Below are 24585 nucleotides of genomic sequence, written 5' to 3'. Positions count from 1 at the left end.
ATCACTGAAATAAAGTTCATTAGATAGGAATAATCTTATTTCAAAAGAATAAGTTCAAAGCACCTATAGGTATATGGACATAGCAAAATTTCCCCGCCGCGATTCGCTGCGAAATTTTTAAAATGTGCTTAGGAATCTGAAAACCAGACAGAAGCACCGATCATAACCCCCTGATCACGAAAATATCAAGCGAAAATAACGTGAAATCGGCCACATTCCGGATTTATTGCGGAATCCGCGAAATCGGCGAAATCCGTTCATTTTCGTGAAATTTACGCATGTATACGTGTATATCAAAATTTGCCGCGCTTTTTTTTCAAAATGAGAAATTACGGAGTTGTTTTTGAGCATTGGTCGTCATTGGCTACTAGCTATCAACGTTTGCCAATGGCATCAAAATACTGATGAAAGAAATGGTGGCAACTGGGGCATAAACAAAACCTCAAGTGATTTTAGCATCAGCAGGAGGTCAATTGGTACCGTGCGACTATTCTGCAGGGAATTTGAAATTTTGATAATCCCGGTCCTTGTATTGTTATCAGGTAGGCAGCGTTCTTAAGCTTTCTGCAAACCAATCAGAAATTCCCAAGAACAACGGTCTGTAGGCATAAATCTCCATACAAGATTGAGATATTATTTTTTAATTTTACTCCTTGTTGTATTTCAGGAAAAGTGAACTATGCCACATGCCCGCCGCGGGAGAGGTGGTCGGGAGCGCCAGCTAGACACCAGCTAAATGCTCCCACCAAGTGCCTATAACCAATCAAACATGCTTTTCTAATGTATATTTGTTATGTTTTCTTTTTATTGAAGGAAAAAAGGAGATAATGTTAAACAATATTTTTCTTAGCCATAACGACATGTCACTGAGCGTAGAGCAAACATAAATCTCGCTTCATTAACGATTTTGTGTTGCCTTTCATGTTGTTCGGCTATTAGCAAGATTTTTAGTGTCAAACTGTGATAAAATTCCCCCGCGGTAATACCATTTTGCTGTCAAATGATTTGTTTCCATTTTTCGTTCTGTCGGTAGTATGCATGCCTGTGGAATTTTTTTTTTCTAATTAATCATTTCTTTGCTGTTGAAAACATGCAATCCTCTAAAGAGTAAAAGGAAAGTTTTATTTTTAAAATAATAGAAACTGACGAAAACTGCAATGCAAGTATAAAAATCGTGACACAATAGATGTTTATTTGTTATGACTTGAAATGAAAATAAATTTTGTTTATGTACATAAGTCATGCTATACACATATTGTATACTAGGAACACTGAAATTTTCAAATCGATATTTTGAAAGAAGAAAAAACCAAATCTTATCGTCCTTGTTGAAGCAAGACTACGATATAGCACGAGCGTAACCTTTTTTATCTTCTTTTTCCTTTTCTTTTGTTTTTACAGCTGTTATCTTTTATTGATTTATTGTATACATTATTTTTCTTCCTCTTTGTTAATTGTTATTGTTAGACTCGTTTCATTTTTTATGGTGGACTCATCATTATTTTTTTCTCTTAAATTTGTTGTCCTTAGTCATCATGCGAGTGAAGTGCAAACCAGTCGGTGGGGAGTAGGTCTAGCTCGTGTTATTTCAAAGGTTGTAGGGTTTCTCGTTCTGGCGCTTGTGTTTTGGCCCCTGGATAGTTAAGGATTGGTGGAAGTGCCTTCAAACCTTCTACATCCTCGAAAAAGATTCCCAGAAGATAATTTGTTCTCTTCTCTTGCAGCAAACTCTTGGTTATGTACTTAAGTTTGCTGTCTACGGTCAATTCAACCATAGTGGAATCATTTTTTGCCATTTCCCTATCTCTGTGCCTGCCATCAGGTTTTCTTTTTAAATTTGAGTGCTAGTCAAGATACTAAGCCAGACAAATGTTTTTAAAAGAGACCAGCATCCCCCACAACGACAAAATCACAAATTTGTGTCCTAGTTTTGCAGAATGATGAACATTTTGCAAAATTTCATCCCTTAGAGAGGCAGAAGGCAATGTCTTTTAGCCAAAAGGTCTGAAATGCTCTTTTGGAGATGAGATGGAGAGTGTTTCAATGTCAGGATTGTGAGAATTTAAGCAGTTCTTTTTGACATTGAAAACATTCGAAAATGTAGTAATCAGTAAAAATTTTCCTAGTTCTGAGTTGCTTCTGATTATAAATCTGGAGAGCTGTGGACGTAAAATTATAAAGGGGTGAAATACTCTTTAGCTCCTTTTCAGTTGTTCTATTGAAAGAAAGAGCTAATTGATGGGATGAAATGGAGTAGGTTTACAAGAAATACACCCAATCTTTGAGTCTCGGATCTTTTTAGCACACTATTATTCTACCTGTTTATCTTACCAGATAATATGAAGGAATCTACTGAATGCTCATTTAGATCAACTTCAATCGAAGGCATCTGTATGTATATGCAAAAACATTTTGACAGAAGGGTTTCGATCAATTCAAGTTGTGACTACAACAACTGCATCGAAGTTGTCAAAGTGTGCTATGCACTGAATTTGCTTTCCTTTAGCGAAGCAAGTTTTTCCTAAAACTCTCAAGCACAAGTCAACAGAACGGGACTCAATACAAACCTTCAGCTGTTGCTGGTTGTAAATTTTTAATTCTTTGTTTTGTCAATCATTTTGTAAAGAGGACAGTGACCTGTCGACCATCAGTATGAATTTTAAAGGCAAGAGTTCTAGAGAGACTGTAGCAAAATCAAAGCAGCTAGTCAGGTGAAAAATTTAATGTAAGGTTCGTAATGCAGCAAATAGTTATTATTATTTTGTAACTGCCATGGAGATCACCAGTAACTACTGGGGTAATTTTGTTTGCATTGCTGTGTGCACAAGGTACTGCAGAATTAGAGCTTGGTCCAGACTGGAGAAGCTTTCCAAAGAGAGCCTCCCCAATCGAGGAATAGTGTTTTCATACAGTCTTCTTCTAGTAACTATCGGAGCGCAGTAAATGCATGAGACGCGGCTATCAATAATTTCACTGTAATTCTTCAGCTGAATTTAGCAATTCTTTTTTTGGTGTATTGGTGATCTCCAGGGTGCAGTGGGGGCTCTCTGAAAAAACATCATGGCTGTGAAAAGATTGAGTCTGTAGCGGCAAAGCGTGGCCTATGGAAGTTCTCTGACTGATATGGAGCCTAGCTCAGGTCTGTTGAGTGTAGATTAATTAATTTCGGGGCCAGATATCTGCGGACTAATTTCAGGTCGCTGCTCCCTCGCTTTTGTAATTTTGATTTACTTACTTATTTATTTTTCTAATTGTATGATTTAATCAAACCAGTAGGAATAGTTTTCTGTTGTGAAGGAATTTACTCTTGCTTTGGTGGATGAAAAGCTCAAACTGATATTTTTAAAGATTAATTTGTAGAATATTCGGACCTCTCGGAACAGGTGACTGTTGGTGCTCCTTTCTTCTTTATTTATAGCTTTAATTACTTGAACTAGTTGGAAAAATTGCTGCTCTAGATGTTAATTATGGCAAGGAACATGAACTGATTTCTCTAAACGTTAGTTTTTTAAAACTCCATTGAACTCAAGTTATCAATCTTGCTGGTATTCTCTTTGTAGAAAAACTTGTCATGAACGGAATGTTTCAACCTTTTTAGGTTCTCTTCAGAAGGCAAATTTCAACCCAACTAATTGGGTTAGCTCAGCACACTTAGTTCAATGAAAAGAAAGTTTTAGCTTCGTGATTGTTGGTGAAACCAAGTAGTTGTTATTACTTGAGTTGCTTGAATTTTGTTGATTCAGTTTAACAGAAGTGCTTTGCGATAGATGAAGTCCTAGAATTCTCGTTCTTAATGATAGAACATTCATGACTAAAAATTTTCTCTCTTTTGTCGGATGATTATGCGGTTACATAGACTGGTCCTGCTACCAATCATTAATAACATTGTTCCTATGACATAGGGGCGTATATCCATATCCTTAAGACCCTTGGAAAGCATGGAGTCTTATGGGTGGAAGGGCTGACGTAGAAAAATATGTAAGCCCTTACGTCATAGGAGCAGCAATAGCAGTTCAGTGGTGTAAATATGTATAATCATGTGATGTTTGAGTCGAATGCGTATTGTCAATTAATGATTGAAACTCCAAAATGACATTGCAAAATATCGAATTTCTGAAAATTTGAATATTGTTGCATATGTCTGAAACTTATTTCTGAAAGTTAGTTTGAAGCATTCCTGGTTCCTATGTGTTAAAAAAGGATAATTGTAAGCATATGCAACCATTGGACGAGTTGAAAAAGGCTATAATGAAAACTGAATGGAAAATTATGACTTTGCAATCGTGTCTTCTGGCACTAGCTTGCTGTCTTATCGTTCCATGGAAAATTTTGATTTTTGAAATAACAAGAGAAGGGAATTTTTTATTGAAGCAATGAGGGTACTTTTGTTTTAAAATTTCAGAAAATATAGTGAATTGGACGAAAAGTGATGATCATTCTGAAGAACAATCTCATCTCCTATAATAGGCGGGAATCTCCCTTGAAATTATTTTCTTTTTGAATTTTTATCACATCTTCTCAGTTAACTCTAGGTAGATGGCTTTCCAAAATCTGATATTTCCACGTACATTTTGGCATTTTGAGACTTTACTCATAAACAAAAACATGCAGTCTCTTTGTAGTAAATTTAAATGATGAAAGAAGTGCAAATTCCAAAATTAATACCATTATTTTAATTATCGGTGAAAAATACAAGTTTGTGATACAGCAAATATAATATTCATTGTGTAAAAGTAACTAAAATAATAATGTCTAAAATAGCATTTTTTCTTTTTCAGTTGCATTAAGTGATTTGAATCGTATGAAGATTAACTCATTAGTATGCTTTTGGTCATCAAAAATAATTAATCCAATATGTTCTAGTATAAAAAAGAGGTCCTCTTGAAAATCAAATCCTCCGCATTTCTAGTATACATGTATTTTTCTTTTTTGCTGCAATTTAATTCTTTTAAATGTTTGGAGGAGTGGTAAGAGTAATTTTCTGTTCCGACCAATAGCTCTTGCGAAATCATGCACGAAAACAGCAACTTTTACTACAAGAAGCACAACATTAATATATGATCTTTGCAGAATCACTCGTGTACTTGTTCTGTATTTATTTCACCATGTATATTTTAAACGAAATAACAGTAGTAATCTTGAACAACTAATTAAAATGCATATATTGCTGTAGGAAGTATTCGTACATATCAATGTTTCTTTCTTTCTTTCTTTTTTTTTTTCTTTTTTTTGAACCTCTGGAGATAGATTGAGTTTACAAAAGAAACTTTTTTTTTCATGCAGTGTATTATGCAAAATCTTTCAAGAATTTCTAAGATCAGCCAGCACAGACCATTTGCAATAGTATTTTATAGTTGCTGAAAATCCATCTACATACTTATTGGAATATAAGTTCTCGTGTAGGTTTAAGTGATTCTAACTTTTGTATGAAATCAAGACCAACACTAGAAACATCCTACAGGTGAAATCAAGAGGTGCTCGACCACTTTATGTCTTTGCAAACTATGTTTTGAAAGACGTTAGTGCTTAATCTTTTTGACCTCATATTATGATCGCTGATTAATTTGTTAGGAATGCTATCATCAAAAGAAAGGTGAAAAGAGAAATGAGTGAAAAATTTACTCATTTTAAATGTCTAGTCTTAATATCCCATTTTCTACAGGCAGATTGCCTCATTTAGGTTTTCAAAATTCATCCCATTGCATTCATCATTCCCTTTCGAAAGTACTAAAAGTAATAATGGACCAGGTCTGCATATTGATAGGCCTTTGTCCATTCAGAATAAAATGCTAGTGCTGTGCTCAATAGCCATTTTGAATCCACTTGAAAGATACTGGAGCTTATAATAAAACTGACTTTGTAGTAGAATTAAATTTTTACCTGATTACTCTCGTATGTCTATCGGCATGACCATACTTGTTCAGCCCTTAGTTTCCTGTCATTAACGTAAAGCAGTTGTTTTTTCACTCATGTGCAGAATTAAATTATGAAAGTCCCAAGTCTTTGAACTGAATATCCGTTGGAGATCTTAGAAAAAAGAAAGCAATTTTTCAATGATAATGGAAGACATCAAACAGATATGCAGGGTGACCTGTGAAGACTCCATAGTATGCTGGTGCAAGAATTTATCAATACTTTGCTGAGAATTGACAACTCGTGCATTCAAGCAGGAATTAATTGATGGCGCAGTGATGAGTACTCAACAAAAGTGTGAAGTGCTTAGCACCTCTCATTTTGCTATCATACAGCAACCAGACATAGGTCACTACTTACTAGTATCCCAGGCGAAGTTAGGTAATTAGTACGGTTTATGTATTTAGTTTGATGTCTTCATATTTATATCAAGCATAAGAATTTTATCTCATAAATGTAACCAAAAGTTTGCAAACTAGATTGCCAAGACTGATGTAAAGCTCTGAAAGGGCAAAACAATTTTAAGTCTAATGTTTTAAAAATAAATAAAAAAATCATGTAGTGCTTTATGTCTCCCAAAATGTTAGTGTATTCAGCTAGAGCTGAAATAAAGTGAGGTTCATCTGGGGTTGCAGTTCGTAGTTGCATTACGCGTATTCATGTTAACAGAAACTTTAGAGTGGCTTTCAGTTGAGTTTTCTTTTTTTTGCTGCTTTCTTAGTAGAATGGTATTTCGAGAAAAGAAATACATCTTTTCTATTGCCTTCTTCAAATGAATGAATGATCTTAATTACTTATTTCCCATGAAGTCCACCAACAACCTCTTTGGAAAGAAGATTAGACAAATAAAACTTATTTAAGGTCAATCTTTACTTCTATATACGTCACAAGCCTACATCTCAAGAATTCCCCAATTTTTTTACTTCTCAAATAATGTTTGGAATGTGAGCATCCACTGTCGTACCCTTCAAAGCAAACCTTCTGTAATTTCATCTGACACTTTTCAAGAAAGTTAATAAATGTACATCCTTGTATTTTTAGGACAGCCATTCTATGAGGAACACACATACGTCCTCGCACACACAAAAATTAAGCACAAAAGATATTAGATTTTCTTGCAACAGAGCGATCCATTTGGTAAAGAAATGCTGCAATGGAGTCCTCAGCTTTGGATGGTATTAGTGTATTGAGATTTTAGATCCCAAGTTCTGTTGCCACTGCAATCTAGATCTTTTGAAGACTAGATGAAGGGAAGAATTGGTTACATTCTTACTTCAATCCATTGTAAAGTTAAAGTTTTTTGCTTACCATTCGTGGTATCCTCTGTTTTTTGTATGTTTTAAAATCGAAGTGAAAGTTACTCTTGCGGCAAGGCTTGAAATGAATTCCAGGAGTAGTTTGGAGCCGTAGTGAATTAGCCCTTCTTAGCCCCTTACATCTTTTGATCCGTGGAGAGCTTAAGAAATAAATTGTTACTTCAATGGGTTCGTGGAAATTTCGTCTCCATTTTCGATCGTTATTTGCATGGTTTATCACAAAAGTATAATAGCTGATCCATTTCTTTGCTTAAATGTATTCATTTGACTGCCTTGACCTACTCAAGTTGTTGTGAGGGTGTAATGAACTTGCCATTTCTTAACTGCAGACGAGGAAAAACATCCTTTGCAGAAAGTTTGCCTGGCTAACATCCTGCAAAGGATAAATGTTGACTGACAAAAATTGGCGTCAAAAATTTTTGAGGCTTTCTCAGGTTGAAGTCAGGTTTGTTTGCATTCTGAACATTTTGCAGTTGATAAAGACAAGCTCTTTCAATGTGTTTTTTCTATGTCTTCTTGATCTGCTCTCAAAAGAATTTGGTGAACCTTTCGAGGGTTCGGTAGATTTCCAATATCCGAGTCAAAACCCACACTAGCTGTGAATCTTCAAAAAATTACCATTCAAGAGGAGCATGGAGTGACCAAAACTTTACTTTTATGTTACTTCATCGCTCTCTCTCAATGTGAATAGAATCAGAACTAGGACAATTATGTAGCCTAAATGTATTTAATCTAGAGTTTAGTGTTTAGACTACATCAATTTACCTGTAGATACTCCCGTCTTTCTGTACAAAATATCTACAGTCTGTCCTTTGTCCGTTAAGGGGTAGGGACAAGAATGAAGATGGTTTGTTGTAAAAATGGATATTATTAGCGATTCTCATAATATTAAAGGTAACTGCGTCTTGTTTTGTCAACGATATGTCTGTGGTCATTCAAGTTAGTCTTTGTTAATTTTATATTTTTAACCTGAGAAAAACCTGAAGATTATCGTGAAGAAAACAATCTACTCTAGGTCTGCCCTCTCCAACACTTTTTTTTTTTAATTTAACCTGAAAAATTTGCTCCTTGTTGAAATTCCTTGTTTATTCAGAGAACCTCATTTATTCAACCTAGAAATGTTAGAATATGACAAAATGGTCAGCTATTCCCTCCCTCCTTTCCAGTATTTCTGCCAGAAGCATTAGAGATTCACCAAGAGGTATTTTGTATGTTAGTGAGTGGGATTATGGTAAGTCTTGTTGTAAACGCAAGACCATAAATAGGAGAACCATGAAAATATTTTGTGCTTTAGCAACTACCCTAGCTCCTAATAAGCAGAAAACAGTAAATGACCCAATATCTCTGAATCTCGACTGAAAGTGACAGTGAGTCTGCAGAGTAATTAAGTGAAAGTTGTCACAAGGGTCAGTATTTTTGGATTTATTCTGTTCGTGTTCATTCTGGTAGTGAAATACTGTATTCACGAAATTATCATCATTTGAAAGAAATATACTGGTACTAAAAGCCGAAATCATCTAACTAAATCATTTTATTTTTGATTCTTGCGCAGTCTGTCTCTTCAACTTGATTTACACAAAAGCACACAATGTCCATTTCATGTTTTAATCGGTGTGGCTTTTTTGAAGATGATAAATCACCTTTACTAGAAAGAAGTATTGAGTTCCTTTTATTAGCCAAAATTCATGGTCCTGCAGCATTGCCTTTTTAATTGAGTTGAGGGACTTGTTGCTAAGGTCTCGATAAATGCTTTTGACGCACTCAGTTTGCTGTCAAGAATGAGTGTCCGTTGCTTAGCTTTCTCGGTGCAGGCTTTCCATTGATCACCCCAACCATGGACCATCATTTACATCATCAAGCATCACAAATAGGAGTCTGTGTAGAGTTTCAAGTGATATTGTACTTTCATGCGCGTGGGTTTCGTAGCAGTTTTGAGTGAACAGGCTCAGTTAACCTAAGCAAAAGTACTAAGCTGAATTGGCCCCTGTGCGAAACATTTCTGTGCCAAACAGAGCCCTCATTAAGACATAATTGTAGTAGAATGAAACGTCCGTCATTAGTCATTCTGATAATTGCTGGATTGTGTCGGTATTTACCCAAATTCTTGTGAAGGTCAGCTCAAATTTCTAGCTTTTATTTTATTTCAGAGAATTGAGTTTTCTATGAGGTTGGCTAATACAGTTGCAGTACAAGTTGAAGCTGGTTATCGTTGAACCACCAACAAGCTCAGAATTCAAAAGAAATAAATCCAATATAGCTAAAAATTTCATGTATTGAGGTTAAAAGCTGAAAATTGCATCCCTTCAACAAGTTGATGAAATAGGTTTACAATGCTGTATGTTCTGGATCATTGTTGTGGGTCATTGTAAATGTTGGAATTGTTGTTGAAATGAAAGCTCTGTCAGGCAGAGTGATGCGAAGCTGTGTGGCTAATTCAGAATCGTGCATGCCTTTGTTAACCGTACCTGTAAATTACAAGTGTTTATCATTTATAAATGTGTATTTTTAGTAAGCTGAAGTTTTAGGTTAACTGACTATTTTTGTAAAATTGGATTTTTATCGAATATTTAATACTAAACTTGTACTATTACTCTAAGTTAAATGTTTGTAAATAGTTATGTTCAATTTTATGAAACTGTTTTCGTTTGATATGCTTTTAATCAAAGTTAGCTCAAATTTTGGTAAGTCGTGTAGGCTAGTGGTAAGTTACTCAGATTTAAATAAGGAAAAGGCTAATTCCTGAATTTCGAGAGTTGTAACCCTGAATTATCTATCATTCAATCAACTTGTCCTTAGTTCAATTGCCGGTAAAGTCTTTCCGTTGTATTTTTATTTTCTTTATCTCGTTTTGATAATTTGTTCTGTTCAAATGCTCTTTCGAATAGTGACTCTCCATTTGATTTTTTCGTAACTCATGATCATGTACATGCAACCAGATGTTTTAAAAAAGCATTTCACATCTAACAAAGATTTGCCCATATTCATCGAATAAGGGCTTACTCAAAATGTATTATCATGTAAGAACTGAAGTTGAATTCAAACCAGTTCATATGACTAAATTAGGCCAATCTTATGGATAAATGGTCCATTTCAAAAACTGTGAAAATCCCCCAAAAGTAGTAGAGGAAATCAACCCTTGAAAATTTCATTTTGATGCCTGATGCCAGCTTCTGAGACGATTTTTTTTTTTTTTTTTTGCTGTATTATGAAGAGCCTCAACTAAGGGATAGGCAGAGGAGGAATTTTGTCCGAAGGTGCATTGTAGATTTCCTATTTGATCGTTTAAGCATTAGTGTTGGAGTAAAATGAATTTGCTAGTGAAATGTTTTTAATTGAGGGACATAATATTATTGACTCCCACAGAGGTATAATTAAATTTTGAGCGTTTTCAGGTAAACTTAAAATATAATATCTGTTGACTTATCAATCAAAAACATTTCAACTGAAAATTGCTTCTACCTCATGTGTCCGGCTGGTCTGTGAGAGAAGTTTACTACTGCTGAAAAAGATAGAAGTCCTTCCTGGAACTGACAGTTTAATTTATTAAGTGCAGCTTTTTCATTTGATTTATTTTTTAAAATTTCTCTCAAAAGAGTAAAGAAATTTTTAATTTTGTAGGATACATATTTAAATATTTATCTCATTTTCCGGTAGCTGGCTTTTATTTGCATCTATACCTATCTGATGTCTGTTTCTTTGAGGTTTTGCTTGAGAATCATAAAATTATCTTTTTGTATTCTGAGGTATATTTTTTCCTTAAAGAGGTTAAAATAACTTGAGTGTGCCCGATTCTCTTCTCTCCTTATCTGTGCAATGTTCTGAACTACAGGATATTTGGGTCAATTAATGAATCTCTTCTAGTAGACGAAGTTTACAGCATATGCCAACTGAGTGTAATATATTATCCACTGATGTGAAGTACATAATTTTGGGTCCTCCAACAAGTGATATTTTTTAGCCTGGCTATTCCATGAAAAATCTCCAGCTTCCCTACAGGAATGCTTTCTTTATACTCACATTGAAAGGAAGAATTCCTGTTCATGAATTTCTTTTGGTGGATCCATCATTCCTACCAAGTGACTAACATAGACATCAGAATAGTTGGTAGCTGTGCTGTTGCTGTCTAACAATGTTCGAAGGCATCGATGCTTTTTAGGGGCAGATGTGTAAATCGGTTGACTGCACACCATCAAAAATGAAAAATCGCCAACCTATCTGATGCAAATTCTATGGCTGTTCTAATCAGTTCTTCTGTCACCAGGAATTGTCATGACTTAGCTGTAATCTCCAAATATTTAATCAACATGAGATTTTTGATTGTGAATTGCCGATGAGTTTAAACATCTCTCAATTTTCAAAGATTATTCCTACAAATTTCAAATTAAATGAAGATTTCATAATGACCTTTGCAATTTATTCAAATGTGATTTTTACCGGGTAGAAATCTGTTTACCAATCCATTTTCAAAAAGCAAGGGTTTTGGTGCCAAGCAGTGCAGTTCTTCTACCAAAGTTGAAATTCAAGGTTAGTCTTACGAGACAGTATTTTTGGGACCATTTATGTAAAGATTATGTATGGCATGTTTGGGAACCTTAAGTAAATTGTTTTCAAGTACACCCACCATCCTGATCACTAAGCTCCTTTGTTTCAACTGAAGTCCATTATCGTAGGAATGAACTTTCTCTTTCCATTGAAATTGAAAATTCCTCGGAAAATAAAGAAAACCCTTAATTCAGAACCCAAGAAATTTGAGCATGCTGTCACAAACTAAACCATGAAAATGTCGAGAAGTGGCAGCTTCAGGGCTTTCGGTGGAGGCTCAATTAGTAGCATGAGAGTTTCGTATTTTTCTGCCAGGATCCAAAAAATGTTGTACTAAGTGGCGTTTTACTGATGAGTTCCTCCCTAACATTACCGAAAATTATTGAAGCTGTCCAAACCATGAGAATTTTTAACAAAAAAAGAATTATATCGGCCTCTGCTTCGGGCTCATCGTGAGGTTTGATGGCCTCATTCAATTTATCATACCTGTAAGTGTATTTTGTAGCAAATTAAATCGAGAAAGACTTTGTAATTTTGAACATAAATGTAATGAAACATTAAAAATAGTCTATTATTAAGTATTAGATTTCAGACTCCATGAAGAATTTCAGATACTCTATCTTGATATTTTTGTTTTTCACAGTTTCTCTTGATTTGAAACTCTGCTAAATATTACCAAAATTTTCAAATGAACATTAATCTTCGGTTTAAAATGATCGTTCTTCTTTTCTCTCTCTTTTTTTTTAAATTGTAAGTTTTGCTGTGTTCCAATGCCAAGAAAGTGGGTATTTTGTAAATTGTGGAACTTGAAAAAGAAAGATTTATGCACTCTAAAGCTCGATTCGAGTTTTAAAAAAGAGTAATTGCGAAAAGAAGGTTTCTCTAATGCATTGGAGCTTAAATTCTTGAAAAATTCTGTCCAAACTACTCATTTAGCATGCAAATGGATGTAATCTCCAATTTTGCAAAAGTAAAGCAATGTTATCTTGCACTGACGTCTTCTGCTTTCACCTCATCTATTTCAAGATCGAGACGACAGGTCCTTGTGTGTATGTGTAAGATGCTTTTTTTATATAGATGGTTTAAATCAAATCACTTTTTCTATGAACTGACTCAATAATTTGGCAGTCTGTAAGATCATGAGTGAGACCTGTTATTTTTCACCTATTTTAATGGGGAATGATGTTGTCAAACTAAAAAAAAAAAGAGAAAAAAAAGATGAAACTTTTCTGTCCTGCTTTTCTGCATCATGATGCAGCACCCCCATCTGTGTGACTTGCCAGAAGACTGGTGTGTTATCAGAGCTTTTTGTATTTGTAAATCTCCTTTTCTTCTTATTCTCTCTCTCTCTGTTTCTGCGTTGAATTCTAAATTTTGGCAAATCGCTCCTCAGTCGTGGACAGTCTGGTTCTTAATTTTTCTTACACCATCTTCATCTTGTGAACCTTCGAATTGGACGCTTGTGCGTCGCTCTCGTCTCATCCCCTGTCTTAGATTAAATTCGAAATTCGTCTGCTGAAAGCATTACTTGATTCTGACAGCATTTACTGCTTATTTTTATTGAAAGACTGACCTTTAAATTTAAATTTGAGTGTTTATTCGTACAGCATAACGCTTATAATTTTTTGAATGCAATTTTCATACATTGTACGTGTTTGAATAATCGACTCGCTGGTTGAAATTGTTTAAAATGAAGGAAAAGTAATAAACAAATTAACGTTTAGCTATTGTGATTAGTGTAAATAATGGACTAATGATACGTTAAAAAGTTTCTCTCTTTCCCTGGGAATCCTTAATCCTCTCCTCTCAGTGATAAGTACTGTTGAAATTTAGTCTTAACATATAGTAAGATCCATCAAATATGTAAACTAACAGTATGATAAAGTGAATAAAACTGTTTTGTTTTGAGAGAAAATCCACTAATGGTTTGTTATTGTGTCGCTCACTTTTTCACCCATAACAGGAATGTCGTGAATGCTTTCTGATCCGACGATCCGGGAGTTTTTCCTTCCAAGTATGCCAGGAGATAGGAAAAGTTGCCCGTTTTCTACTCAAAATCTTACATAAAGAATGATTCTCCGATTCTCACATTAGGAAGTTTAGGAATCAACCCCCGAATGAGACATTAAAAATTATTTGTAACAAAGATGAAACGGAAGTTCAGATCACAGAAAGGACGTCATTTGTACATTGGCTATTTGACCAACAGGTCTCTAGTCACTGGACAAGGTATGAGTTAAATCATTACATAAGATTTCTCCTCTCCAAAATTTCGCGGAGAAAACGAATGACGGCAGAGGAAGTCTGGAAATCGACTCGTACATGTTAACAATTAACATTGATTAAATGCCAAAAATACAAATGACGTCATTTGTATGATCTAGGTAACTTCCATTTGACCTGTTTTAAAAATAGGTATTCATTAATATCTTGTTCATGAGTTTATTTCCAGCCTTTTCGTTGTGTGAATGGTTTCTTGCGTAAGATTTTGAAGAGATGACATGCAAAGTTTTCTTCTAATTGGACGGAGTTAAACATAAAGGAACCAAGCCACATCGGGATCGAACCGAGAAGAAGAGGTTTAAAGTTTAGCTCCTGCAAAAGACTCAGTGTGAAAGATAAACTTCAAGTTCAATTTCTGCAAAATTTGCTCCGACGAACACTTTGAATTTTTGGCGATCGATAGTAGAGTAGTGGTTGAGTTCTCAAAACCACTCATAACTCAATTTTTTCCAAAATGTGGGTTGGTTCCTTTCTGCTTAACTCAGTCCAATTGAGACCTTGTCTAGTCATCCATTCTAATTGTAATAGATCCACCGTTCAAAGCTAATTGAGCGTTCAGACTGACAAGCAGTGCCTAATATGCTAATGGTTCAGAAATATTTTTGAAAAGAATTGGATTTTTTATTTCGTAGAATTCTGTTGACAACTTGCCAGTTTTTATCCAACAAATAAGTCTATACCTAACCAGCGCAGCAGCCTGATAGTTAAAATTTATACCAGGACGTCAAGATATTGAATATTTATGTATTGCATGGTACAGGCCTTTATCAAGCTGCAAAATAGCAACTCGATGGTGAAAGTGCAGAAGTGCGCACCTATTTCGGAAAACACGATTTTCCAGGAGAGTAAAAAAACTGTCTACATTCCTTCCTATTTATTGTTAGTAGAAGGGTAAATCCTTGAGGATAGCAAGAATAAGATGCTGTTTCAGACTCCATCAGCATTTTGAATAATTTCTCGAACTGCCCGAAAATACGGCAGAAATGCCGAGATTCGCATTTTCGGCACTAAGAATTGACACTTCATCATGAGATATGCATTTTTGCAATTAGTGTATTAAACCTGATGTTGGCGGATTTGGATCATTTAAATAGTAGGTACTAAAAAAAGAGTTTCACGCTCACAATTCCTCATCAGATAAGCTTTATTTTGATCTCATATGGCCAGATCAAGCATTGTATGATTGGAAAATGACATTAGATCACGAGATATGTATCTCTGCATTCTGATGCAGTTTATGGGTTTCCTTAAAATATTACAGGATCAACATCTCGAAAAAATCTGGATTATTGTTTGGCAAAGTATTAGATGAAAACATTGCCGAAATTTCGGTTTGTCGTTTCCATTTTTCGATTTACCAAGCATCTCCTTCTTATATTTCAATAGACCTTGATAGGGCCGGATTTAGGGGGTGACCACATGGGCCGCAGCCCATGGAGGCAAATTCAGGGGGCGGCACATTTTGCAATTTTTTTAAATGTAGGTATAAAAAAATCGGATTCAGAAAAAAATTACAAATGAGTGAAGGTGACAAAATATCTCATTTCCTGAGAGTATGATAAATTCTAATTTTTTCGTCTTTCGGTGATACAAGAGACAGCGCACCTTTAATTATTCGAGGTACCTAAGAGAGAAACCAAACACGCAATTTGACTTGGAGCGGCGCGGCGCAGAGAGCAATGATGACGATGATGGACTTGAGATGAAAAGGAGAAGCCCTCGGCACGGCGCGGCGGTCGACATATAACACACATTAGCGCCTACAAGAGTGCATGAATACTTCACGCATTGCGTCAAACACCGTGCGATCAGCGCGAAACGCGTAGCGCCTACAAGACTGCATGAATACTTCACGCATTGCGCCAAACACAGTGCGAGCAGGGCAGCTCGGCGCGGCGCGCGGCGATGCATCTGTCGGCCGCCGCCGCGCCGTATCGCATGAAAATTTCGGAAATGTGGTAAAATATCAACTATAGACCCTTAGGCACGAAATGTCACGCTTTCCAGAATTTTGAAAGCATTTCCGAAATTTTTAAAAAAAAAAATCGTAAAAATTTCGGAAATGCTTCTAAAATTCTGGAAAGTGTGTCACTTTGTACCTAAGGGTCTATAGTTGATATTTTACCACATTTCCGAAATTTTCAAGCAGTACGGCGGCCGTCACCCCCACCTACCTTACCTCTTTTTTAATTTAAATACGTCTTATTGTTAGTAGATCGCAATGTTCAAAAGTTTCAGCTATTAACTTAGTCCATCAACGGGTACGTATGTTGTGCACTTAAAATATCTAGGGATTTTTGTCAAAACGCATCACAAAAATTCACGTAGAATTTTCGGGATTAGATTTTGTGGGGAATCACTCGAGTCTCGCATTCTTAAGCGAATATCCTTTATATCTTCACCCGAAGCACGATACAACTGTTTAAACCCCCTAGCATTAATTGCATAGCCTTGAGAATGAAGGAGTTTTGAAATTTTAGCTCGTATTTTCGTCAGCGCGAAACACAGCTCATTTTTCTTAGAGTACCTGTATAGCGAAAGTATGGACAGATCGCTTCATGGAGGGCTTAGGGCCCAAAAGTGCAGCCACCCTTCTAACCAACTTCTAACGCACAAAATTTCACTGCCAGTCTGCAGATTCCAATTCTAACCATGATGGCAAAGAATGTACAGAAATGAGCGTTCTTCCGCGAAATTGAGTAAATGTATGCAAAAACTGAGTCAAACACGTGCTTAATAAACGACGGTTCGGAACAATAGTATTAGTAAATCGTTCTGGATAATTGAAATTCATAGGTTGGCTGCATTTCTGGGCCCTAACTTTTTTCGCAGAAGCATCGGTGAAGGCCTGATGGATTTTCGGAGTTTCACATCTGTCCATACTCTCGCTATACAGGTTCTCTAATTTTTCTCAGTCCTTGAATTCAGGCGTAAAGAATGTGGTCGCATCTCCGTACCCTCTTACGTCACGATAGTAAACAAACCCAACTGCTGATTAGGGGGTTTGAGGTTTAACGCTCACAATACGCTACAAGGTATTGTAAAGTCAATTATCAATATCATTGTAAGTATTTTCGGCGTTTGATAGCCCGAATTTAAAGTGAAATTACTGCGGTGTATTTATTTTGCTATACTTTATCAGTAAATAATTTAAAAACCGTGAGAGGTTTATTTTTTTTTTTTTAATTTTTTTTTAATATTTTTCTTAATTTCTTCCCATGGTACCTGATTATCAATATAATTTTTTTCGGGGAACCCCCAACTCCCTTGTCTGGGGGGAGTCCTCCCTTTGTTTTTCAGAAATCCCCAACCCCCCTCCTTCCGTTTTTTCCAATTTTTCACCACATTGTCTCCCAAATTTTCCGAAGTACAACTATCTCCTGGAAGCATCAAAAGAAGAATGATTGGAACGTTAACTTTCCAAATTTCTAAGGAAAAAACTACCGCATTATACAGCTCTCAAAATCCGAAATAACTAAGTCCCAAAATGATAGGTCCATTTTCGTCAGAAAGCCCTCGGGTACATTTCTTTAAACACAAATTTCAGCCAGAAATATTAAACAATAATAATGATTTTGTAACTTCCTTCCAAATTCTCTCAGTAATAATTAGACTCAGACTACGATCTGAAAGCTTTCCATTAGGAAGGAAAACTCATAATTCCGTTTGGAAGTTGTATGCCACGCGCCGCGGCATCGCATCGGGTACACTTCGGGTACAATTTCAAAAATCGCGCGGTAAAAGCCCGTTAACCCTCTGCACGTCCACACATCTTCAAGATGGCAGCCAAAATCGAAATGCGACCACCATTCTTCATCCGTCTTGGTCTGAATTTAGACCTAGCTTAGGCATGAGAAAACCACACTTTACTATGCAGCACTTGAAATGTCGTCTCCCTATTATATTATACCTAATAAGTTCAGGTTTCTCGGGAAATGTTTGATGACTCTTGCTCCAATTAAAAAAATGTCCCATCAGCGTTAAAACGAAGAAACGCCAAGGGAAATAATGCCCTCATTATTTCTCTACTAATGCAAAACTCTGTTGTAACTCTGTCTCTAAAGGTGCGGTATCTTCAAGGCGTCCAGCGGCCGGGAAAACCGAAAGTTATGGAGAGAAACCGTATCGTGGCGTGCTTTACGATATATCGCGATTGATCCGTCTTTTAAATCTATGGTAAAGGATCGATAAACAGGGTGTTCGCAACAAACACCTTAATAATAATCGATTCTTGACCACAGCTACGAATAGACCGTATTCGATAATGGTTCGATGTATCGTTTGGTTCAAAACAATGGAACATAACTTCAAACCAAACTGTTAGGATTTAAGTTGGAAAAGCTGAAAATGAGAAAATTCCTTACAATTTCACTTTGCATTCGCATTTGGTACTCAAAAGAATAAACAATCGGTTACAAAAGACCCGTTCCCTCCGATTTCTAAATTGACTTTTGAGGCTATGTTTATGTTTTGAACCAATCGATATCGATACAATCTTACCTGTTTGATGTATCGAATACGATCTATTGGGAAATATTGATAATCGATCATCCACGCCTCGTCACCGAGAGAAAACGCATATAACCCGGAAAGTCACGATCACTAGCTCTTCGTGCAAGAATGTGATTTTTTGTAGAATTTGAATTTCACGGCGCTTTGAACCCTGCAACAGCGCTCGAATCTCTCCCGGTTTGTGATACATTTTTTTTCTTTTTGAAAATCTGAGCCGCAATAGGTTCTGGGCACCGAGCTATGTTTATTTTTTGTTTCTTTTTGACATGGAAAAAAAGATCGAAGAAAGTGAGGGAGACGGAAACTCCAAGGGCCAGGAAAAACGTGGAAAGTCGGAGATAGAGAGAGAGCCGAAGAGCTTGATAGACACCCGGCCAATTCACTTATCAAATGAAGTTTCGGCAGATAACTTTTTTTTTTTTGTGGGGGGGGGGGGGGAGGAAAGAAAAACCTACCACCTGGAATGAACCCGTCACTTCGCAGCTTATCAGAGAACAATCAGAGAGGAAAGTCAGTTTGTGAAATTTTGGCCGTTCCCTGCGTTAAACTGTGCGGTGTATCTGTAAGTGGCGAGACGTGAATGATCGATTATATCGATATTTCCCAATTTGAAGCTATGGTGGAGAATCAATATTCAGGTGTTAGTTGCGAACACCCTGTTTATCGATCCTTTTCCATACGTTTAAGTGGCAGATCAGTCGATCTATCGCAAAGCACGCCACGTTACTGACTTTCAATCGAACACTCCCAAATTTAATTATCACCCGCTCGGTTATGTCAGAGCTGTCCAACGCCCCGAGCGTCGAGATCGCCCGTTGTGCAGCAGGGGCATTAACGGGTCAGACGGCGCGGCGCGGTATGTAAGGAGGTTCGCTTGATTTCCCGGATTGTTGGACCGGCTGCGTCGCATCGATTTGAAGGCGCGTCTTGCCCCCAGAACTTCGCAGTGAAGCTGCGTGACATGCCCAGCACTTGTTGGCCGGGGCGTATGTAGCGCGCATGCCGCGATTGAACAAGACAGCGAGAGGACGCTGCAAAGAACATGCAGAGGCAGAGCGTGCAGAACCATTCGGCCGAGGAGATATTTGACGTGACTTCATTTATTGAAATTGGTTCGATCGCCGTTGTGCTGAATGGTCTCTTGACGCTGAATAACCTCATACATACTTACCTCTGCTTAATTATTTTCCTTGCCATTTATGAGAAAACTTTAAAAGTTAATTGTTAAAGTAAAATCAATTAAAATACCAGATATATCTAAATAAAGTTGATAGTCTTTAATTTAAAAATATATAAAAATATAGGAATTTAACTTTAGATTTTAAATAGAATTATTTCAACATTTAATTAAAACCAAATTAAAATAAATAAAATAAAATGATTAAATCAATATACAGTTTAAATTTAAATTAATAATTAGGCAATTAATCAGTTTCCAACTGTTTATTAAAAACATAGTTTAAAGAAAAACATTTTTAGATAAATTCTGCTCAATGACGAAGTTAAATAGCTGCAGTAAACTGAAAACTAAAAAACTGAAAATTAACGTAACTGAATAAATAAATAAAAAAAAAAAAAAAAAAAAAAAAAAAAAAAAAAAAAAAAAAAAAATAGGTGGAGTTCAGAATTAGAAAACTCGTAATCAGGATGCACTCCTCGAATTCTATGATACGGATTTGAATTAAGCAGGGTACTTAGTATTAAAATGCGAATACTTGAACATAGATTTCTAAGGCCGAAATAAGAATGTTTTTCCTCTAAAAAGTTCTTGATCATTTCAAAGGAAAATAAGGACCGTAAAATTTCGTGGGGGAAAAAATTACCTATTGCAGCGGTTGTGATGATATCTTATGACGTAAAATTGCCGTTTACTCTCATATTTTTTTAAGAGCTGTATCCAGTTTTAAGTTAACATCGCGCGGAGTCCATCGGAGGACTCTGATTCTAAAGTTATCGCACATTGTGTTTTTTTTTTGTTTATACCAGAAGTTATATTTGATGGGCGTCGTGAGGTCAAGGGCACATTTTGTGGCCATAAATGAATAGTACGCACAAAAACTCCCTCGCAAAGCATCATGTGGCAAATTCATATCATCAGCGGATAAACATGGAAGAAATATGAAAAAATGTAATTTTTCAATTATTTCTAATTTGCAAAACTATTATTGCCCTTCTCTGCTTTAAAATAGTTCAAAGATAAATGTCTGCTTATTTTGGCCTTACGGCAAGTTTTCTGAGGTACATAAGCAGTCGAGTCCTTCAACTGGTGTCCATCTCTGGTAATTATTCGATGGATAACACTGTAGGGCAGTCTAGTAGACTTCACCCACACCAAATAAGTTGACGCACACATTGAGTGCACCAGAAGATCCGTCATCTTGATTGTTATATTTACCTGTAATGCCATTTCATCTTCTGATGCACTCAAAAAGAGCGTGAACTTATTTGGCGTGGACTCCAACCGATGACGGATGCGTCGTGTCTTCAGCTCAGCCTCGATGCAAATATTCCAGCCTGACGGCTATGTGTATTGCGCGCTAAGAAAATGAAGGCGCTCTGCGCTCTGGCTATGCGTGTTGCGCGCTATGAAAATGAAGGCGCTCTGGCTTTTCGTGCCTTCCCTTCACAGCACGGTTGCCATGCAAGCTGCCCTTAGCGCTTTTGCGTACAACCTAACATAAAATACAGTTATAGTATGACAATCGGACAGCTTTGCCTCACAGAGATGAAGAATGACGCAAACTTGGTGCACTCCTGCTCAACCGTAGCACGAAAATTTAATTCAACTCTTTCATTATGGCGGAGCCCGGGAAGCGCACCTTTATTGTCGCTAAAGCGCGGTTAACGCTCGGCTGAACCGAGCGTCGTTTTTCTTTCTTTTCGCTTTCCCTGTGTTATTATGATGAACTTTTGATGGACTGTTGTTGGTCCACTCAGGCATGGGCATGCTGCAGCAAGTCGTGGTAGGATGAGGGTAAGCTCGAGAGCGATCGAGATTGCAGTAAGGGTTTGCGGGCTTTGCGGCTCCTGTTTTCGGCTGGTGCTGTATTATTTCAGTAATTCCTCGTGCCCAGTTGCCAAATCCACCGCCTGGATATATGCAATGAGTTTATACCGTCTGTATTAATCGTTGCCAACAAGAAACTGTAAATGTACAATGCCAAGCTACCGAAGAGAGCAGTAGTGACGATTTTGCAAGTTGGCAACACTGTTAATACTTCATTTAAAATCATTGAAAATATCTACCAAATATCGATTGAAAAGAGGCAAGCTGCCTTTCCAAGAATCGATTATTTTACGTACGTTTAAACGGAGGAAGAACAGTGTTGCCAACTTTCTAGAATCGCTATCGGATAGCAAAAAGTGTAAACTTGATGTTTCGAAAAAAATCGACCTAACGAGAAAATAGCGTCTGAAAACTTTATTCCACGAAAATTCGTCCAGTAAAAATGTTTTCAAATTCTAAAATGAACAACAGAAAGTATTTGCAAAAAAAAAAAATAAAAAAAAATAAAATAAAAAAAAAAAAAAAAAAATACGAGACGTCGTACAATTTGAAAAGGGACGCGATATTTTTTGTCGTAAAAATGCTCCTTCCAAGTAAATTAACTGAACATTTGTAAAGATTGTATGAGAGGATTTCATTATGTGTATACCTAAATGAGTTCTTATTTATCTCTTAAAGTTTATGAGTTGTTTAACACGTACAACAGTTTTTGCCGCGAAGTATTCACTTAAAGCCTTTTGTGATGATTACTTTGATAATGGTAAATGAAAGGCGACCTCACCTCAATTTGCAAAGAGAGCTTTCGGTAATTATTCAGAACGTCATATGATATCGTAGGTGAACGCCATTTTATCAATTACCTCATTAATCTGTAATATTGGAAGTTCCTTTCTCATGTTGCAGCAATGGAAAAGAATCCATTCAATTCAATTGAGTTTTGATCTGTTTAGCTGTCGGACTTTAGTAGGGTAATTACATAATTAATGAACCCCTCAACTTCCTCTATTTCCGCCGGTCTTTGGCGCAGAGTTTTTAACTTTGTCGGTTGTCCTCATTTCCTGCATTTTAATGATTTGTACTTTGATTAAAAAACACCTGCGTCGTGTCCCTGTTGACTCAGATCGTTCCATTTCAATTTAGAAAACTCAATTTACGTACAGTAACTTTTATGAAACTTGTCTTTACTTAGGTACTTTCGCCAATCAGTGACTATAATTGAAAGATGAGTGCTATCGGTATTAAAAGTAAGGTTGCTCTCAAACGAAGCGCATCTATTTTGAAATTAGAAAATTAAGTGCTTCGATTTGCGGTGTTGCCAATTCTCTACGACGTCTCGATTTTATAAGGGAAAGCAATCTCTATTACTGATGGAAACCAGAGTACCTATGAAGCGAGAGTATGGACATATCGCTTCATGGAGGGCTTAGGGCCCAAAAGTGGTCCTCAAATTTATCAAAGATTCCTCTTTGTAACAGATTTTTTGACCGCCCATCTTGCTGTGCGATTTTCCTAGAGCTTTCGTTTGACCGCATACAATTTCAGTCCGGTGAGCAGCCGAAAAGTTCGAGGCGATAAATTTAAAATATAGCATGAAAAAGGACGTGCTAAATCTCTCCTTTTTACACCTGAACCACTTTTAATTACAGAATTAACGAAGGACGTTTGGACGTTTTCCTAACTAATAACTGAAAGGCTAACAAGTAATAACTGAAAACCGGAGAGTACCGAGATTCATTAGGGAATGAAAAATATCGGGAAAATTACGGAAATTTGCGAGGCAATGGTGTGGAAATATGGAATTTTTTCTTTCCGCTCCGAAATCAAATTACACATATACTTGGTCATTCGTCTTTATTTGGCTCCAAAGAATCAGGCTAAAGATGAAAACATTGACCATTCCAAAAACTTTTGAGAAAAATCCCGTGCTTTCCTGTAGAATCTGGCGAAAACTAAGAGAAATTCCCGGGCTTTACCAGGAAATTTTTTCTTGAAAATTAGGCAAAATCAGAGAGTGAAAATTTATCAACATTTAGGCTAAAGATGAAAACATTGACTATTCCCCAAACTTTTGAGAAAAATCCCGTGTTTTCTTTTAGAATCTGGCGAAAACTAAGAGGAATTCCCGGGTCTTACCAGGAAATTCTTTCTTGAAAATTAGACAGAATCAGAGAATGAAAATTTATTAACATTTAGGCTAAAGACGAAAACATTGACTATTCCCCAAACTTTTGAGAAAAATCCCGTGTTTTCCTACAGAATCTGGCGAAAACTAAGAGGAATTCCCGGGTCTTACCTGGAGATTATATGCTGTTTTAGCACCTAGGATGTCAAAAATGTGTCTGGTGATCCTAGGATGCTGCCTTGATTGCCTACGCGATTGAATTTGCATTCACAGAATGTAAAGTTAACTGTGAAGGCAGTAAAGGCAACATCTTTGGATCACCAGACACATTTTTGACACCCTAGATGCTAAAACAGCATATTATTTTTTTTAGTGAATTCTTCTTGAAAATTAGGCAAAATCAGAGAATAAAAATTTCTCAACATTTTAAATACTATGGTCGAGTGACCCGTTGCCGAAAATAATTCAACTCGCTTCTACGTTGTTTGAGGGCGGAAAATTTGACTCGGGGAAGGAGCGAGAAAATCAAAGGGCGCGCGGGTGAAAACAACCAAAATTGCAACTGGGTACCGGGAGCTCGGGCGCCCCCTGCCCTTGTCAAGACGTAATATTTTATCGACCATGAAGAGCCGAGTGCAGTGCACCGGGTTGCCGCGTCGCGGGGCGGGGGTGCGGGGGGCGCGGGGCTTTCCCGGGGGATCGCGCAGCAGGGCGCGGGCGACGCCAGGACGCATGCCCCCCCGAAACGCATGGCCAGGAGGAACCGACCCGCCGCCGCCGCCCAAGCGCCCCAATCCACCAGCGTGGCTCCCAGTCCTCGCTCGGTCGCACCGAGTCCCCACCGAGCTCCTCAAACGCTACCCGAACGCGTGCTCCAGCGCTTAGTCGCC

The 24585-nt window shown here is 36.9% G+C and overlaps 1 protein-coding gene across 4 annotated transcripts in view; it reads left to right on the top strand.

The window, feature by feature from the left end:
- Positions 1-13686, top strand: part of LOC109031078 (La-related protein 4B) — a 49163-nt gene extending 35477 nt beyond the window's left edge. For all 4 annotated transcript variants that reach the window (XM_072298080.1, XM_072298079.1, XM_072298082.1 and 1 more), the window contains one exon: positions 668-13686. The gene's annotated coding sequence lies outside the window, so the exon portion shown is untranslated. The remainder of the gene's footprint in view (positions 1-667) is intronic.
- Positions 13687-24585: the final 10899 nt, after the last annotated feature.

The sequence above is a fragment of the Bemisia tabaci genome, chromosome 3, assembly GCF_918797505.1.
Source record: "Bemisia tabaci chromosome 3, PGI_BMITA_v3".
NCBI lineage: Eukaryota > Metazoa > Arthropoda > Insecta > Hemiptera > Aleyrodidae > Bemisia > Bemisia tabaci.
This window is presented reverse-complemented; position numbering and strand designations above follow the sequence as displayed.